The 21278-nt window shown below is 37.1% G+C and overlaps 1 long non-coding RNA gene across 1 annotated transcript; it reads right to left on the bottom strand.

The window, feature by feature from the left end:
- Nucleotides 1–321: 321 nt before the first annotated feature.
- LOC115031295 lies at nucleotides 322–11560 on the bottom strand. The gene is made up of 3 exons (XR_003836893.1): nucleotides 11378–11560; nucleotides 1432–1535; nucleotides 322–520 (listed from the first exon to the last, which is right to left on the bottom strand). It is a non-coding gene; the product is annotated as an uncharacterized LOC115031295 (long non-coding RNA).
- Nucleotides 11561–21278: the final 9718 nt, after the last annotated feature.

The following is a 21278-nucleotide window of genomic DNA, read 5'->3' as shown; positions in this document are numbered from 1 at the left end:
CCCCGCCATTTCTCCCACAGAGGTGCAAGCCTCCAAGGAGCCTCAACTGAACACAGCACAAGGTACAACAAGGCTAAATAAAAACCCATTCATCAAGATTGGGTGAGGCAACCAAGAAGAAGGAAAAGGGTCCCAAGAATAGGCAAAAGAGTCAGAGACATACCCAGTAACACTGTCAGGAATCCCCCCAAAACATCAAGCCAACAACAGTAACATATATTCAGAGTACCTCGCAGTGATCCACTCAAGCTCTGTGACTGCCATTTCAGTCTCTTTGAGCCCCTATGAACCCTGCTTAGTTGATTCCTCAAGTCGTGCTCTCAAGGTGTTTTCAGCTTCCCTAACTCGCACAGTACCTCCTCACCTTCTTCTTTGGGGTTCCTCAAGGTTCAAGGGGAGGGATCCAATGAAGAGCTCCAATCTGGTTCTTCTCTCTGCCTAATGCTTACCTGTGTCTCTCCATATCTGCTCACATCAGCTGCCAGCAGAAGCCCCTCTGCTGATTGGGCAAGGCACTGATCTATGAGTATATAAGAATATGATTAAAATTATTTTATTGATTTTTTTTCTATCCTAGGTCTCTTGATTAGCCAGGCTGGAACTGCTTAATTTCCCTGAAATTTTGGCAAGCTTAATTATATAACAAAAATTATAAAGAAGTAAAATAAAAATTATTTTAAAAATATATGTATGAGGAAAATTTAAAGAAATAAAACATGTTTAATAGGTCACACATAAACATATACCATAAAATGAAAGAGAGAGAGAGAGAGAGACTAATTTGTGACAGAAGGGGCTTATAGGCTTGAAATAATCCCATACATACTTTCAACCAAACTTAACAACCTCTTGACTAATTTTCTTTTGGTTTCCTTCATAATATGTTTGTTCTCTCTGAACGGTCAAACCAATACTGTCACATATGCTTTTTATACATTCTTACTATTATTTTTAAAAGCATAATAGGCATTTCAGAAACATAGAAAAGTACCCAATAGTTGTGTTAGTTTTCTATTACTGTAACATAATAGTTAAGATAAATCAACTTACAAGAGGGAAAGTTTATTTGGTCTCACAGTGTTGGGAACTTCAATCCGTCACTTTGAGCCTGTGATGAGATGGTACATCAAGGCAGAACCATCAGGTGAACAGGGCTATTAATTCCACAGACACCAGAATGTGAATGAGATACAGCTAATGGGTGGAGCCTCAATATCTTCTTTAAGGAAACGTTCCTGGTGATCTACCTTCTTCTGACCCATGTCTCACCATTTTTCAATAATATTACACAGATTGGTAATCAACACTTTAACACAGGGACTTTAACTGTACTTCAGGAATATAGATTAGGTAGAGGAATACATACAAGGCATTTCTTTCTAAGCAATCATGATGAAGATTAGGATAGAAGAGCAGGGGAAGGTGACATACTCATCTTCAGCTAGTGTGCGCTGGGAAGCTCTTTGGAGAGGCTTACATCCACCTGATCTTATTCGGGCCATTTCCCATCACTGCTGAGCAGTTCATCACATTGGCTGCAGATAAATTGAGTAGCACTAAGATTAAGATAAACCAGCACACCACCACCAAGTTTTAGACTATCTTCCAAGAAGTAAAAACATTCTGTTCTCCTAGCCAATCTCTGTTTCTGTAAGTCAGGCAATCTCTCCCCCTTGAAATGTCCCAGAAAGCAAGCATTTCTTCTGGCACCCAGAGTTAGGTCATTATCTTCTTAGACCTGGACATTTTAATGTCTTCTTCCCTCTTGGATCTTGTCAGTGAGCTAACCTATAAGGTTAATGATACTTGTTATCTGTATTTATCATTATCTGGGATTGTGTTGGAATGACAATATTAAATCTGCCTTTGATGGTATAAAGGATAAAGCTAAGTACTTAGCCAATAAGCATCTTGATGGGAATAGGATCTGATAAAGAGAATCCTACACTACAGTGAAGGATGGTGACTCACATTGCATATCAAGTATCTAAGTGATTTTTTTTTCTTCTTAAAAAAAAAAAAACTCTTTATGTAACAGGAGGGAGAAAAATGGACAGCAACAGGGGAAAGGGCTCAGTACACTGATCTGCTCAGAGTGATAACCTATACTTCAAAGCCTCACGCCATGCTTATGGCTGTAAACTTAGAGGGCGCTTCTGCCTCGGAATAACATGCACTATGACATGAACCATGTTTCAGAAAACGCCACAGAGACAGAAAGTTAAAAGACAACAGCAGCCATGATACTATTCAGGCAGAATACCTTTCCTAGAGTTTTGTTCCTTTCCCCTTTGTATAAGGTTGGTGACTTTCTCCGAGAAAAATGAGGGGCTATCTCTGCCCTAGCGATAAGAGATTACTTGAGCGCCTTCTCTGCCTGAGACCTCACACATATCCTTTAATCCATATATCTACTGGGCAGTACCATTTTTACTTCACAGAAGAAATAGAGGCTCAGAGAAGGGTATCTTCATGTTGAGGCACTCACACCCAAACCCTATTTCACTCAAAACCCAAACACATTCCCAAAAGCAACCATGCCACTATTCAGGATAATAGCCATTCCGGAATAATGCCTTGCCAAGAATGAAAAGTAGAATATCATCTCTTATTAAGTTTGGTGATGAGAGTGAGACACAATTCTGCAGGAATATAATCAAAGAAGCCTATTCACCCTACCAAATGCAGGCATAAGGCTGGGGTTGGGGGTGGCTTGTTAGCATTCAATATGATGATGTCATGAAGCCGTTTATGCAGTATCCCTGTGTCAAAATGCTAAGCAATGTGTTCACATTCTACTGAACTTTTCTGTAGGCGTCTATATTTATTCTGGAACCCTTCCAGGAGCACTTAAGAGTCTGGATGTGTGTGAAGTTTCCCAGGGGCCTGGCAGTGCTAGGACTCATAAGCAGGCTGTTTCATCTGTCTGTGATCCTGTCCTGAGTGTTTGGTGACCCTTCAGCCTCAGGTCCTGTCTTCTCCAAGGCACATGTGTGGCTTCACAGAGGCCAGTTAAGCTTTCATAATTCCAGTGTCAAAATCTTAAAACAGACCATAAATCGTCTTGAGATGTCCTCCAGCTGTATCATTTGATATGTTATACTGTAAACTTCTCTCCGTGTTTCCATAAAATAGATATGTCTTGTTCATTTTAAAAACTATTAGAGACATTTTTGTAATTATAAAACAATTAGGAAGAATTTTATGTTGGTTTTTATCAATTATCTCCAACAGTTACTTATTCAATAGATTTAAAATGAGGCTATAATTTTAAAACTAACTAATATGACTGCTAAATATGGAATTTTGACATAAAATTAAGGAATTGAGTGGGTTTTGTCTCCTTCCTTCTTTTTTCTCTCTTTCTTTCTTTGCCTCCATGATTATGCAATTAACAGTCTGAGCATTATACCAGAAAAGGTCATGTCTCAACTTCTTAACCATATCATCCAAAAAGAAATTTCACAGTAATAGAGGCAAGAAAGAGGGAGAAAGAAAGAGAAAGGGGGACTCTGAATGTGTAAAATGTAGATGCTCCTGAAAATTAAAGAACTGAACAGGTACTATAAACTTAGAAATCCTGTGTGTGCGATCACTCAGGTTTAGTCATTGCTTTCCTAAATCAGGAAAACCTGCTAGAAGTAGCCGCTCATGCTCCTCTGGCCTCCTCTCTTTAAATCCTTCTTGCACATTAAACCACGGCCATTTTTATACTGAAAATTCCTTTGTTCGTTATTTTTCAGAACTAAAATTGGAGTCTTCCAGTATGAAACGTCTTCCCCTAGGAACATTTTAATACAGGCATTAGAACCAAGTTTCCATTAGTTCATAGGTATATGAGGAAGTATTGAGAACCTGGTACATGCAGAGAGTGCTCGCTCTTTCACTACTCTGTCTCTATTAATCATCAGGTAGAACTGCATTTATTTTAAAAGAAATGAAATGAATATGCTAATAGGATTTGAGCTCCTTGGGTGAGGGATTTTAGGCTGGGTCTTGATGATGCCAGGAAGAAAATTTGCAGATGCTGACTGGTAAGCAAGGAAAGCTGGGGCAGGTAAATCTTTACTCTTTTGTCAGGGGTCACCTTTGCAGAAAGGGACATATTATACTTTTTTCTGCAAAAGCCAGCACTGAAATGGAAAGCAGCAGGGGAGTTACAGTAAGGCAAATGGAAAAAAAAAAGAATCTTATAATAGACCATGTCTTCCTGACAGGTAGCACATTCACAAGGGATCCACCCAGTCTTCATGGGGACAATATATAATGCTCTGCAGCTGCTGTCTTGGAGGGTTGTGGTAAATCTCCAACCCCAATAAGCCCGTGCAAAGAACACACAATTCAACTATAATATTTATAAATGGCATACCTGGATTGGGCAGATATACCACTACTTTACTCTGTTCCCCAACTATGAAATCCCTTGCTACCTGCGGTTTCTCCAATCCACGTGCTTCTCTTCCATCTTGCTTCCACTTCTTCTTCCTCCATCTTCTTCTCCCTCTGTCCTCAACCTCGTCTTTCTCTTCTTTTCCATCTGTCCCTCTTCCAGCCTCACCTTTCCCTTCTATTGCCCAATCACAGACTCTAGCCTTTATTTAAACAACTAAGATTTCACATGAAATCACCTGAGTCTGTCGTCTATGCCTCATCAGAATTAGAAGAAAAAAAAAAACAGCAATGTACAACATTGGAGTTCTTTTCTTTTTCTTTTCTAAATTGTGTGTGTGTGTGTGTGTGTGCGTGTGTATTAGTGTTTAGCCTGAATGCATGTCTCTGCACAACTTGCATGTCCACCATGTACATGCTCAAGATCCCATGGTTCTTAAAGGTACCACAGGGCTTAAAGGTAGTTTTAATCCACCATGTATGTAAGTGCTAGGAACCAAACCCAGACAATCTCTCTTAACCACTAAGCCATCTGGATGGCCATAGATATTGGAGTTTTCCATAAAACGTTAACAGGATGTCTGTGATTTTTATTTTTCATAATTGTGCTGCCTGTGATCTCCCTACTTCTCTTAGCAGGCAGCATCTGGTTTTCTCCCTCCCTTTACAGCTGACTTCCCTCATAACTCTTGCAGTCTTCCACATGAACCCCTACTGCTAGGACCTGTTTCTCAAATCAGAACACATTTAGAACATAAATATGGTTTGCATATTAAATTCTTCTACATTCAACTTCCAACAGACACCTCAGGAAAAGCAAGACACCGTTATACAGCCTGCTCTTCCTGGCTTGTTGTATTTTGAGGTCCTGTATTATGTTGGTTGGATACAGATCTATCCCCTTTTAAACATTCACCTGAGAGAGGGAGGTTTCATGCCTGCCATGGCAGGGCTGTAGAGGTAAGAGAATAATTTGCAAGAGTCAATCATCTCCTTCCACCCTGTGCTTCGAGGACTCAAACTCAGGTCACCATTTTTGGCTACACTGCTTTGTGTGTGTGTGCTGAAGCATCTCACCAGGGTCCCTGCTTGCTCCCTCTCTTCATAATGACTGTAAAACCTCCATGCAGGCCAGATGCTCCACTGATAACCCACTTTACTCCTAGAGATTTGATTAAATCCAAATCTAACTCCAGTCCTTTGAAAGAAATCCTACGTTTCTTGCTGGTTCTCAAGCTTCTCTGATGACCTCTACGTGTTGTTTGCACAGGTGCCTCGACTTATTTGTGTGATTAATATGGAACAGAATGAAGAGCCTCAGTGTCTTCCATGGCTCCACAAGGTACAGATTTCAACATGTTGTTCATTTTCTGTGCATATTTTATTGACAATTTGGGAATTCTTGGCCTGAAAGGGGAAAGCTCATGTTAGGGGACTAAATAGTTGCCAAAACCCCAGCTTGTCCCTTGCTTTTCCTACTGATTTCAAAGCCTCCTTTCTCCCAAGGAACAGGTACCTTGGGGGGTTGTTTTACAGTGCAATGTTTTCAGTAGTGTAAGGAGCTCACATTCAAACATAATTCACATCTTAAGGGAAATGTTGATTTGAACTATTTTCTAACAATGCTTTAAATTGTTGGCAAGGACTTTCCAAAAATAGATGAAAATTTAGGGTTTTTTTCTTCTTCCACCCACTCATGATTTCTAGAGTTTTTATACAACAGATAAATTGACATTGAAGTAACCTACACTTTTCAAATTGAATATATATTCCATATTTGACTGCTACACTATGAAGTACTTTGTTTTCATTAATATCTTTCCTGTCTCCTCCAAAAATAATCTTACAGAAGCAGCTTTGTCTTTCTAGGTCACAGAGAAACAGATTCTCTATTTTCTCTTTAAAACTGTGAGTGAACTGGTGCCTTATTCAGTACTGGAATCTTGAAAGCAAATGTATACTAAAACCTAAAGTGATATTAGAAAACACTTTTTCCATAACTTTCCATTGTTATATGAAGGATAATTGGGTGTTTTAATAAACATATCTTTAAAAGATGCTTTTATAAGATGCTAGCATATTTTCAATTTTCTATTTGCTTCCGCACTGATTTATTTAGACCACACAGATGTGTACTACTCAATTACAAAGAGACATTTGATGATAGATGGGTTCAATGTCACTATGCAAATAAGAACTTTCCCAGCACAACTGTTAGGAATCCGGCAGTCTGTGGAGAGTCTGTATGAATGATTTACACACTGGTCTGCACTGAGCAATGCTCCATGCACGGCCATTCATTTCCTTCACTTAATTGAAAAGTAGCCAATTATCCCATATATAATTAGGTTGAATATTAAACAAATGAAGTACTGAATGAAAATATTATATAATACAGTACTAGTTTGGGTCTGCCTCTAGAATATAAGAGTTCATATTGAACCTTACCACAGATACCAATAAAAGGAAGTGAAAATATTTTTGTACTTTTTTTTATTAGAAGCACAGTATCTCATGTTTCTTAGATACAACATTGAAGTCATAATAAATACAATTTTGAAAGTTGATAAGGTAGGCTCACTTAAAATTTACATTTTTATAATTTGATGTTATCAGTGAATAGAAAGATAATGCATAGTTGAAGACAATTTTTGAAGCACTTAGTTCAATGGACTAGCATCAATCATCTAGGACTGCTAAAATTGTAATAATAAAAATATGAATAACAAACTCAACTCTTTTTGTAATGAGCACAAATATTTTATAAAGTTGCATAGATGCAGAGTAGTTAACCTTGAAGCCATATACACAGAAAAAATAAAAGAAGCTCACAGAAAGTTGTATTTATGTGTGTGTGCATGTGCTTGCCCATGTGAGTATGCACATACATATATCTAATAAGTATAAGTAACGATAAGAAACTATCAATTAAAGATAGGAGACTATCAAGTATACAAATAGGGTGGCATGAGAGGAATTTAAGGAAAGGTAGTTGGGAGGGAGTGGAGAGAGAAAGAGGGGAAACTGATGTAATTCTATCCCAATTAAAATTATTTTTAAAAACATAAAATGTTTAAAGTTTTTCAATTTTACAGAATGCAAACCAGTACATATAGAGATGGTGAATATCATTTTTCACTGGTAAATCCCAGTTAAAGCTTCAGTGGGCCACCATTACATGCTTAAAGATGGCTAAAGTTAAGGTGTGTCACTTATCTGGGACTCAAGCAGAAATTCTTCAGGATAATTGTGAGTAGACATTGTGATTGCTTAAGCATCTAGACATTTTCTACCTATATAGGACAAACTACAGACTCCTTACCCAGAGTTCTTTAACACATTCTTAAATACCTAAGGGTCTATGTTCTCACTGAGAAGTACTACCTAGTTATAAATGGGCATATATTAGCATATGCGTTGAATCTCATTATGCAAATAATTTCCCCTATGAAGTCCTTTAATAAAATCAGGCAGTCTGTTCAGAGTCAGCATGAGTGATTTACATGAGAGTTTCTTAGACTTCCTAAAACTATAAATAAAATGGAGTGTGTGTGTGCATGTGTGTGTGTGTGTGTGAATATCTTGATGGAAAAGAGAGAGAAGGATCACTATTTGAAGGAAAGTCATCTAATATCCACTTAAGTATCTACAGTAGCCAATAGGCAAGTAGGGCGAAATAGAACAAAAGGCTGACAGAAGCAACCATGATGCCATGGAATATGCTTAAATGCAGAAATAAATAAATAAATAACTTCCCATGAAAGAGAAATTGGCATTGATCATTAGGAAGTATACAAGGAAATCAATGTCATGTGAAAACATTGAAAGGCCATACTTTGAGAAAATTCACAAATGGTAAAGTGTAAACAAGATAGCAATCTATGTCTGAAATAAATTCATTTAAATTTCAAAGAAAGATCAGAGTAGGTAGAATCCCAGTCTTAAACCCATATTTAACAAGTAAGGCTATGTAAAATTAATAAGTAAAATAATAAACTAGTTGTGCAGAAAAATGAAAATTATTAGAAACAAAGAAACAGTGTAACCTAGAATACATTAGAGAAAAACGAGACACTGGAATAACATACATTTCGTAATACCAACAAAGAAATGCCAAACATTAATGGAGTGATATATTCCAATTGATAAACGATAACAACTTTAATTCCAGAAAGAGGATCAAATGAACAAATTTATAGGTATATGAAAATGAGCACCTCAAGTCAGCAGTCAAGGGGCTGAGATGAGGACAATCTGTCATATATAGTAAGTTCTCAAGTACTTGAGATAATCTCTACCCCTCTTTCTTTCTCTCTTGTTCCTCCTCATTTAGCTCTCAACCCTTATAAACTAATACAAAGACAAAGAACTCTCACTAAAAAAATTAGTAATAAGCATTAAAATAAATGAATTCAGAAAGAGGATGTGAGTCAACAGTAAATAAAGATTTATTGTTTCTAAACCTATTTCAAAATAATTTTTAAAAATTATTAGTATATATTTATTATTTATGAAGTAGTAGATTTCATGAAGATATTTTTGTGGTTTTATTTCATAATGTCTATATGTGTACCTGTGTGTAGGTATAGATACATGAGTGCAGTTGCCATGTAGTCAGGAAGAAAGTATCAGATGCCCTGAGGTTGAAGTTGTAAGCAGTTGTGGGTTCACCAAGAACTAACTTTTGGTCCTTTTCAAGAGCAGTACATGCTCACAATCCCTGAGCCATCTCTCCATCCATTAGGATATTTTCACTCATGTACTTTTGACCACATATATTATTTTTGTATTAAATTTAGTTAAGTAGATTCCTATTCTTCCAAATCATATCTAGCTCCTTCTATGACACCTTATCCGAGTTCTGATTACAGAAGGCATTCAACAGTATACCTTCCATGTAGAATTATATGCTGCTAAACAATAAAGTATGGAGAAGAAAAGAGGAAGGGTTTAGGAAAAACCTACAACTATGAGTCTCTTCACTGTGCCTTTAGCATCACTACTTTCTACAAGGGAAAATCTATATGCCATTGTCTCCAAAGTGTTTTCTATCAAAGAGAAATTATTTTCTATCCTTGACCAGAGTTTAGAACTTTTCATCACTCAAAACTCCTGTCACATGTATGCCTTATCTATAAATTGTTGGGTTAGAATAGAAAATACAAACTTATCATCGCTCCCCTTCAATAGTCTTTACATAGAATAGGCATATCAAGGATAGACGAAGACAGTATTTTAGTAGATCATTGTGGCCTCCCTTCCCCCCAGCCTGGAACCTGCCTGCTCAAGGGTGGAGCTACCGGCTCATTCGTCCTGCCACGCCCACTGCTGGAACCTGCCCTTGCTGCCTGGAGTCACACCACACATGTGTTCGTCCTGCTACTGGACCCTGAGTTACTTGGCGGGAAATTGGGTTCCCTCCCCCTTCCTTTATAAACTGAGTGTCTGGAAATATTAAATTGAGCCTCGATCAGAACTCGTTGTCCTGGCTTCATTCTTTTCTTCCGCCCTGTCTAGTTACCTCTCTTTCAGCCTGAACTGCCTTTCTCAGTGAACCGTTCGTGTTGTGGACCGCGGGCGGGCCGCAACAGATCATGAGAATTTACTAAACAGCCATAAAAATAACTTAGCTTCAGAAAATAAGGAATGAAACACTGAACTGATAATCATTGTCAATTTTTTTGGATGGCAAGAAGATTGGATGGCACTCAGGGATGGGTTGTTAGCTGTTTGCAACCCTCTCTGTAATCCCTAAAGCTCTTGTAGCCAAGTGATAGAAGATGCTGAGTATGTAAGTATAAGAGAAGGAAAACAAAGACATAGCAGACACTTTCTTCCAGATCTAGGACAGAATCCCCAAATTAAACACATTCATCATATTGCTATTTCTGCTAGGAAATGTATAAATAATTCACTCTGAGTGGGATAAATAAATACTATAAATAACTTTGTATTCATCCAGACCTGATTTCGCTTCCAAAAAAGCTAGATCAGGTAGTGGTACCAGTTGAGTTTTGAAAAATTCTAGTTTTCAAAATTGTGTGCAAAAGTTTGTGGTCTGTGTTATGATCATGGAAGAGGGGTTGACTATAGTCCACATTTTGTCTGGTTTTAGAAAAAGTACTACTTACTGAATCTCCTACCACAGAACATTACTTGACTTCTCTCATAAAATAGACCCCCAGTGTAGTCAAAACCACCTTTAGTGGATGTTTTAAAAAAAAAAAACAATTTAATGATTCTGCTCTTCTTTCTATAGTTTTATCATCTGTCCATGAATCACATTAGTTATAGTCATACTGATTTAATAAAATAAATAAAACAAAATTAAATAAATTGTACAAACCAATATAGATTTATGTACTAAATAAATAAACACAATATTTAATGAAATATTAATGTAACTAAGTTTCAGTGTCAATATTATATATTATTTTTTAGTGTGAACTTATCTGGGCCATCCCATTAATAGAAAGTACATAGTAGAAAAAACATAAAAGAGTCTACAGGAGGCCTTTTCCCATTTTATCTTATTTTGCTTGAATTTTCAAAGTATCTCTGAGCATGACAAAGTGTCAGATAAGCATCACTGTTACATATATGTTCTCAGGTTTATATTTCTGGTCTATAAAGTTTATAAGTACATAAGTACCTAAGCCAAGGAATTGGCAACAATCCTATCTATGGTGAAAGGACCTCACTGGGTCCTAAGCATTTTCTTCCACAAAAGAACACAAAGCCTAGTAGATGAGTCTCATCAAGTGAATTTCAATGTCAACCTAGGTTCTATAATTCTCTTAGAAGTCCTAGGATGGTGATTGCCTTCACCCCCTCTCAGGAAGAAAACAATGCTTCTGAAAATTATATCCTTCTTTAAACTGCCTGACCAGCACAGGGAAGAAGAAAGCCATTCCTCCAAGAAAGAGTTGGTCTTTAGTCTTGTTTAATCCAAAAAGGGTACAAGGGCTTGGGTATAGAAAGTACCAACCTGTGATCTGGTTTCCAGTGGGTGTGCCAGACCCTGCGCTGATTTCCTAGAAGCTGGAGAAGACATAGTCTACTTTTCTGAGAGTAGATTTCTTGGTTACAAAGCTCATTTCTCCTGCTTAATGGGCTTGTCTTCTCTCTGGGGGAAACATTCATCCTGAGATTAATTAAGCAGAAGGTGTCAAACAGGAGATGGTACAGTTCTGTGATAGGACAATGACCTTGGACACTGGGTTATTTCTTTATGACAACCTTTGGAATCCTGGTTAAACTTAAACTTAGATCACTGTCCTGTGAGGTTTCATAAGTTCTAAAAACTCTACGAAAACATGTCTCTTCCAGTAAAGATCTTATGCTAGGGATCATGGTAATAGGAAGTAATGGCCTACAGGTTCTTGACAATTTGCGGCAATTCATACTAACTGTAGATGATGTGTTTATTTTAGTATGTATGTCTTTCACTGTCTAGTCTTTATGCTTTTGTCTTTATGCTTTCATGCCTTTATTGCTGAACATCTTAACTAAAAGTAAAAGGATTATGAGCTCTGTGAAAGAAAGTTCTCTCCTAAGAGGAGTTACCAGCAGACTTTAATATCATATACATTAAAAAGGGCTTTCCTCACATTGCAGTTTTCCTTGGGAAAAGATTCATATGTTTAATTTTTTGTCTTTAATGTATACATTCTACAGGAAATAACACTAAAAGAATAAACACTCCTCAAGGGAAGTTCAGTCTGGAGGGGACAAAGGATTCATAAGTAAGTTGTGTTATTCCTAAACACAAGGCTGTAAGGGCCAGAACGATGAGAACGTGTTTCCAAAGTCTAAAAAGGAAGAATGCCCAGGCAGTGCACTGTCCAGGCTCAGACTAAAAGGTAGGAAATGCTAGAGTGTGGCTGGAGCATGCAGTACTGGGAGGCAGCAGGTGATCCAACGAGCAGAGAGGAAGAAGTGACAGACCAATAAAACAGGTACACAGTGTCACCCAGAAGACCTCCCCAACCCAGAGTCTGGTAGTGATGTTAAGGATGTGGCATTTCATTGCACCTCTCCTTCTTGCATGTAAGTATGCTAAGAGCTCAATGAGGAGCTTTGGGTTAGGCTAAGTATTTTTAGTGACCTTTAGAAACAAACAAACAAACGAAAGAATGGACGAACAAAATGTTGGTTAACCAAACTAGTCTACAAAAAGCATATACAATTTATAATTTTACATGACAAAATAACATTGTAAATTATAGGAATACACTCTAGAGTAGGCTACAATGGTTCCTATTCTGGCTCAAATGCTATTTGCTTTGACCAAGGATAAGTATTTAATGATTTCTGTGCTCTCTACTGATCTATAAAGTAAAAATAATAGTATGTCCCTCTTGTAGTTATTATGAGAACCCAAAAGTTACTATTCGTGGCATACATAGAGCTCTGTCTGATATATATTTAGCATGGCAGAAGAAAAAAGAGAAAAGACAAAAAGGGAGGAAGAGAGAGAACCCAATAAATTAGCTAAGAAAAAAAATTTCAATATCTCTATGAAACATCAAACAGTTGTATTTAATGGCATCAACCCACTCTCCATCCTGGTTACTCTTGAGTATAACTTTTCTAGGACAATCACATATATCCCCCATATGATCAGTGCACTAAAAGCCAATATAAACCAAGTAACCCAGACACCTCCAGATGCTTGCCATGGCTTGCTGCAGTTAATGGAAGCAACTCCAGCGCTTGCGTTGGTTGGCATTGTGTCTGTAACTCAGTGATTCTGTCCCCACGCCCTGTGTGTCTGCTACTGTTCTCAGACATTTTAAAGATTTCAGAGAAGGGAAAGAAAAAAAAGAAGAACTATGACATATTTAGTCCATTTTCCTTTTTTCTCTTGAATGCTTAAATTTTGAGAGAGGAGAAAGCCTAAAAACCCTGGAATTTACTCAGAGCAATTCTGGTACAGGAAGAAGCAGGTACCACTGTGGAGATTAGAAATATTCTAGGCTTTTATTTACTGGGAGTAAGCCACTGTTTTCAAACTTTGATGTTTGAAATTCATTTAAAAGAAATGGAAATAGGATATTAAGATAAAGACATGATTCCATTCTTTTTGGCTTCCATATTCCTTAAATGTTTTTCATCTGGAGGGTGAGACTGGTTTCTGAGCATGATATTTGGAGTCTGAAGTCAAATTTTGATTCCAGCAGCAACTAATTATTAATCTAGACTTGTATAAACTGTAAACTTCTCAACTCATAGGTGAAATTATATCGCCCTCCTAGCGTTTTGTGATGATTAATTGGTTAATTAGAGAAAATAATGAATGTGAGATGTATAGAATGTAATAGCTACCCAGAAAAAGCTAAACCTCCAGCCATGCCTATCTCTTTTGTAAAAAATGAAGCTTTAATGCACAACTTAATTTAATACTAATACTATCACCCCTTTCTTAATCATTTCCGTTTAATGCAAAAACTGACATTAGAACTCAGGTTTCCCCTCTGGATCTACTCCCAGATTTATCAAGTAAGGTTGGTAGATTGTGTTTAACTTCTGATGTCCTTCAAAATCTAGATGTCATTGGCTTCTTCCTACCCTTTTGCCAGCACAGGGAAATAAGTGCAGTTAATTCCAGCTATCAAATGCTCTCCTCTGGTGAAAGAGAGAACATGCTGAAATGTTTGGAGTGACTGAGGGGAAACTGTTCCACATTTCCTTCTCTACAAAGCATATTTGTCTGTTTTTGTCAGCTGCAAAGCCTGATGCTGTCGTGTGCCTCATTATTATTACCACTGCTAGCCCTCTGTGGTATAAGCTCTATATCCACAGATTCAGCCAAGCATGGATAAAAAATGTTCAGAAAAACAATTACAACTATATTAAACATGTGTATGTGTGTCATTCTCTGAGCAATACATTATAAAATCTATTTTTATTTCTTGTATATCAACAAGAGTTTCAGTAGCCATTCTTCAAAAATCTGGGGACCAGAAATGGTTTGAATCTTAAAAATTTAGATATCTTCATATATGTGTGTGTGTGTGTGTTATTAAAAAAAAGAAGAGCCCCAAACTAACCCCAAATTCTGTTTTCTTTCCTTGCACACAGAACCCAAAGTTAATTTTATACAATATGTTGATGTACCTGCATTTGACTGCAAACCATCACACCACAGTGATAAGAAGTTCCCCTTTTGACATAGGCCCACTCTCAGAAAGTTTCACATTTTACGATATTTCAGAATTAAGACATTTTGATTATTTATAGTGTATCAAAAATATGTGGTTGATTATATACAAATACTACACCATTTTCTCATAAGGACTTGATTTTTAGTACCTGCAGGAATGATTCCTGGATCCAGGAATTCCCCATGAGCCAACTATATAACTATTGCTATCATGATTATTACCATTCTTACTGTTCTATGTCTACCCTTCCACAATGGGAGAGCAAAAGTAGGTAATTTCTACAATAATAAACATATAGATTGATCCTAGAAAGAAACACACACAGAGACAGACACTCCTAGTTATTGTATCAATCGTAGATTATGCTCCATCTTACTTCTACCAGTCCTCTCTACTTACCCACTTGGTGTCTTTTATGATGTGCATAGCAGTATTAATACCTCATGAGAGGAGTCAAAATTCTAGTCAGGCAGTGGTGGTGCACGCCTTTAATCTCAGCACTTGGGAGGCAGAGGCAGATGGATTTCTGAGTTTGTGGTCAGCCTGGTCTACAGAGAGAGTTCTAGGATAGGGCTATACAGGGAAACCCTGTTTCAAAACCATGTCCCCCCCAAAAGGAGTCAAAATTCTAACTACTGTTTCTACCATCATTGAAGAGCCCCCTTGTGAACTGTTACCTGACAAGAATGCCTTGATAAGTGATGTGCTGGCCTAACTGGACAAGAAATGATGTATCTCTCTGGTGCTCATCTGGCTTGGCTGAGTTACCAATTTAGAAGGATGAAAGTATTGTCCAGTGGGGCAGATTTTTGACCAATGGGAAAACAGAGGGGCCTTTTGTTTGTCTCTTTTCTTCTAACTCTTCCCTACTGATGGTGATTCTCCTCGGATGCAATTCCTTCATATCTCTTCAGAAATGTCCTAGAATAACCAAAGCAAGAATACCTGTTAATCAATGTGATCACCTGGGTGGGGTGGAACGTTACCTTTGTTTGAGTTTCCTAAGATTATATTCCTGGACATAGATTATGATCCTTGGGAAGCAGATTCTGAATAAAGAAAATCTATTGATAAGTATAATTGTGGATTATGTGAGCAGAAAACTATAGCTGAGTTTAATGAGAACACGATGAGTGAACATAGTGACAGAGCTCAAAATCATGAACTCAGTACCATCCACTCCTTGCTCACTTTATTATTGATGCTAACTGTCCAGGTTTCCATAGATACAGACCAATTGTAAGTAATTACAACATCTTCCCTGAAAAAGCCACTGGGTGTCCAATTGTCTGTATCCATCCTGTAAGTCTCATTTTCTAAGTCTAAGATACTCAAAATAGAAATAAGCATATGTTGTAATATGTTTGACTTTCCTGCTCACAAGATAGATGCACATCTGAAATAGTGTTTGATTCACTAGCATGAGATACAAACAATATTGCATAAAGCCAAAGGGATGTATTTTAATGTAAGAAGAAGTACTGGAAATGGTATAGGACCATTGACAAGTATAATCCAGAAAGTGTTAGCCTCAAAATGCTTGAGGCCCGTTGAAGACTCTGCTGGAGAATCCACTCAACTACTGTGTTGAGAGGTTCAAATGACCTAATGACCTATTATTTCTCTTTTGACTTATGACAGAAGTCAGAGAAATAACTTAGCCATGGTACAGAAAGTAATATATAGTTCTCTGAACTGAGATCCTGAGGGAGCAGATTGAGGCAGTGACCAACATGAAGGACATTTAGGCATGATCTTGAATAAGGATGGCTGTGGGGACAGTGGGTCAGGTAAAGAAAGGAAACTATGATGCACAGCAGGTGAGACCTCAGCTGGCTCCACGGTAACTCAAATTGCTATGACCATTTGAAGTTTCTTTGACTAAAACAAGGAGTCCAAGCCATTGTACTGCTCTTCTGTTGAGTCCCAGTTTGTGGATGGTTCCAGGGAGGCTGTGTTACTAGCTAAAGCATCTCTGCCTTCACCTGAGGAGATACCTGAAAAGTGCCCACACCTCAGGATTACCTTCAGGTGGCAGTTCCTATACCTAGAATAGTGGCCTTATCACTTCTGAAGTGAGATCTGGAAGACACATCACTAAACATACCTTCCTTTTTGGCTTTGTTACTTTCTTTTGTCCTTAATTTTCTCAGATTTCGTGGCCAATATATATATATATATATTAACAGATAAGAATTTTCCTCTGGTTTTCTTTCTGGGGACACAGATTAAGCAACCAAAAAGAAATAGATGTTTCTTTTCTGGGTGTGGAAGTGAGGTTAAGTTTCATGGCTTTAAGTAGACTTGATCCAAAATGGAATCTCTACTATGAATAGCAATGCATCAGGATACTTGATTTATGATGAAGTTTCCTTCACCATATGTTAGACTGATAGACCCCTGGTCTTTCATATTTAGTTTGTGGTTTAATGGGTATATTTACATCTCATTTTTCAGACACATAAATACATCAAGAATCTTTTAAAAATGCAATGTATATCAGAGCACTTTGCAAAACTCACACAATCCCTCCTGACAAATTCTGGTCTTTCCCCACCTTATTTTCTAGGAAATACATCTAATGCTATAAGAAGGATACTCTGCACCAAGGACCATTTGTCACGGTGTTGCAATTCATGCTTCTTTGCAATATGGTGATGCGACAACACTTATAAGCTCCAATTCAAGTCATTTGTTCTTGCTCCCTGCCAGGTTTCTCAGTATTTGCCCCTGAGAGTGAAGTTCTCCCAGAAAGACTGTTTAATCTTTTAGAAAAAGCAACAGATCCCAGTGTTGCCTTGGCAACATTACCACTTAAATCTCTGAGTGAGGTCTCATGGGTTAAGCTCATGGACCAACCGGTAAATAAAAGACTGGCAATGAACAGAGAAAGGAAGGAAAGCTATTGAGAGGAGGGGCAATGAAAGGGAAGAGTGTAATGGGAAGTCTAGAATCCAACACGGTCTGGCTCTGGTTAAATATACACTTATCTCTCTACCAAGGAACACAGAGTTATGCAATATAACAGATAGTTTAACAATTCCTGTGCCAGTTCTACCTGTGACATGCCATTCTGCTTCTTTTTGACATAAGCAATGGCTTCCCTCAGATTTGCGAAGGTCTCACTAGTGACCAGTATGTGATATAGTGATGCTCATTATTAATATACTAAAACCATAGCACATTAACTTAAATCTTATAATTAAAAAGACCTTCATTTTTACTAAGGACAGGAAAATTAGACCGTGACCCACTCTTACTTAATTAGTAAGAGTGATTTCTGCCACCATTTAATTCTGCCCATTTTTTGAAACACATCATATTAAAATTGAAATAACACAAAGTCCTCAAGCAATCTCAGGGGAAGGACAGGGTAAAATCTTTTTGTAAAAGGCAAAAAAGTAATGGAAAAATAATTAGAGGAAACACGGCTGACATACTAAAACTAAAACAAACCATATGCTGTGACAGAGAAAGTTCTCTAGAACCCTGGATAAAGGCTATAAGGATGGATTTGGTCTAGACCTAGAGGGCTAGACTGGGCTGGCCTCGTCTCTCAGGGACTCATCCTCTCTGACCCCAATGCAATAGATGGCTTTCTGGTCCTCAGGGACTGTCGCTGAGTTTGCAACTGAGCCAGCAGCAATTACAGGGATGCTGGGCACTGACCTACTTTGCAGTTTTGTGAACCAGTAAATCTAATGCAGTGCTCTCTTTTCAATAACACAGATTTCATTGATTTTTTTCAAACAATTCAATACCAGCCACCCTGACCAAGGCAACACTGAACAGTCCCGAAGCAGTTCTGCTATACTCAGTCACATACACAACAATATATAACCTTCTACAATATATTCCTTACAGGATCTATGCATTCACTTGGAAAGAAAATGTCTATAAATCACCATAGTGACAGAGTGCCAATTATAACCCATCAATTGAAGAGAAATGGCAAGATGACATGAAGCCAAACCTAGGGGCTAGATATGTAGCAGACATTTTAAGGAAGAGAACAATTAAATGTGAATTCTGAATGAAACTGAGAATCATAAAACATTGTGTGTATAAAGGACTTCAGAGATGGAGCAGTTATACCGTGGCAGAACTGAGTAGAATAGGCAGATTCATTTAATGCATGAGTGTGGGACATCCAAAGGGACCTAACCTGTGTTAAAGTGAGTTGTAATCCAAGAATAAAAAGACATAAAGTGAAAACTTTATGTTGGTCTCCCAAATACTTTATAAATATTTCATGAACTTCAGGAAATGAGACCAGCCTGCAACTGTAACATTCAGTGTCAGTGTGAAAACAGTTTTGTTCATAGTCTGAGGTGAATGATAATCAGTTTATCACTGAAGATTATTTATATTTAATAGAAAACATTTCAATCTAGATTAATCTGGTTACATTCATTAAAAAAAATCAAGAGTCTATGAGTCACTCTGTGAGTCAGTTCATAATTATTGTATCCACGGTCTTAGATAAGTTTTATGGAACTGGCCATCTTAATAAACTATGTTATAGTTATATAGCAGCTGTGTAAAAGTAAGATAGAGGATGAGTCTGAGCATGCAGAAAAAGTCATGTATAGCTTACTGGTATGAACTACTATTCATTAGTTCCTTTGTCTATTCACTTATTGAAGTAGCCAACAGTTCCATATTGAAAGGGATAAAGGAATGACCCAGTTCAAAATCTGCTACTGACATGCATGCTGTTGACCAAAGAGTTTCTCATTGGCATCTCTGGAGAACATTCTAGAAATATAGATAGAGATTAAGAAGAACCTCCTGTTTCTCCCTGAGGGTATATTGGAAATCTGGGAAAGTGCTAAGCCTTACAAACATTTATCCGGTAATACTGGTATCCACTCTGTGATTGCCCATAAAAAGCTACTGTTGGAGAGACTTACTTTGTAACTGAGTCTCCTAGAGATATTAACCTAGAGAACACAGCTAGCTAGTAAAATGTAGAACTGGTAGTCTCTACCCATATAGTCTGATTCCAGTTTCACATAGTCTGATTCCAGTTTCACATCATATAATACAACCAACTTATTCTTAAATTTAATGATCATGCATTCTAGACTTTGTGTCCCTTCACCTTAATCTTTAGCAGAGCTATTAACAGGTGTCTGTTAATTTGAAAAAAAAAATTACATGTTTCTTCAAATATAAAAACTTTATATTAAAGTGGTTTTCTTTAAAATTAGCAAATAGTTTGGTTAAATATGTAATTCAGGGTTAGAAGACTTAGTATGCATTGTTCAATTCCTATAACTGAAAAAATACTTAACCACCATAGAGATTGGTCAGGTTTTCATGCAATCCAACAGTCTATGAGTACATAGCCAGCTTATAAAGGCCTACAAAAGTCCATTGCATATATTACTTCCATTTTCTATCTTTGGGGTGAGTGGTTGGTTGGTAACATGAAATCAGACACTGTTGCAATATTGTAAACTTAGGCTTGTTTCCTAGTTAAAAAAATATTGTAAGTATTTACTATCTCATAATGCACATATATATATATATAGTGTATACATATATGTATGTATGTAATGTAAGTAAGATATATTACCAGTTTGGCAATAAACTCTACTATTTTATATGTTCAAAATGCCTTTGTACCATTTAAATCTTTGAAAAAACAATACAGACCCTACAAAAATATGTGAAGTAAATGTCAATGTGTATTATATTTAAATTGCTAAAAAACTTAAAATTCAAAGAAATTCCAGAAAGCTTCCAAAGGAAGAAAAAGCCATAATAAGAAAGACAATTGCAAGCCCTAAGAAAGTGGGACATTAAACTAGATCATTTCTTTTGCTTTTTGACATTAAAACAATTGAATAAATCAGTGAGTGAATAAACAGAAATAAATCTTTAATTATAGAAAGGAATAACATAAATCTAGGATTCAATGACCAGCAAAAGAGATTTTTCTAAAGTTAAAGTATATATACATTATAAATATCAAGATAGTCTCTAAAGAGGAATTCAGAAATGTCTTGAACAGTCTATAAAATTTACAGAAAGTCATTCAAAATTCTATTTTCAGGAGGGATGAGGAAACTTTTACCAAAAACAGCATTTAAGAAAACATGGAAGCTATTTGATCCAGTAATAAATCCAATGATAATGTGGGCAAAGACAATGTCTTATTGTTTTCCTGTCATGACAAAATACCATAACCTAGGTAACTTATAAAGAGAGTGTTTTATTTGGGAGCATTACAGTCCATGGCCATCGTGACACAAAGTGGGGCAAGGATAATGGCAGCAGGCAAGCATGTAGCTAGAGGAGTCACTGGAGATGTACATCTAATCCACAAACAGAAGGCGGAAAGAGAAAGAGAGAAAACTATCTGGGAATGGTGTGGGCTTTTGAAACTTCAATGCCCATCCCCAGTGACTCACTTCTTCCAACAAGGCCACATCTCCCAATCTTTCCAAAGAGCTCCACTAACCAGGGACCAAGTATTTAACTCTATGAGCCTGTGTGTGCCATTCTCATCCAAACTACCATAGACAATGAAAGCATAGCTGTAGTACAAAGTCACATAGATTTTGTAATGGTTCCATCCCTAAGGATTTATATCTGACGCCAGTGATTACAATATTGATCGGACTGTGATAAAAAAGAAAAAGAAACAGAGATACATTATCACAAAATTACAGTGAGACGTGTGGACTAATCAAGACCGTAATGAATTTCTTCTAA

This window comes from Mus caroli, chromosome 6 (genome assembly GCF_900094665.2).
Source record: "Mus caroli chromosome 6, CAROLI_EIJ_v1.1, whole genome shotgun sequence".
Lineage (NCBI taxonomy): Eukaryota > Metazoa > Chordata > Mammalia > Rodentia > Muridae > Mus > Mus caroli.
This window is presented reverse-complemented; position numbering and strand designations above follow the sequence as displayed.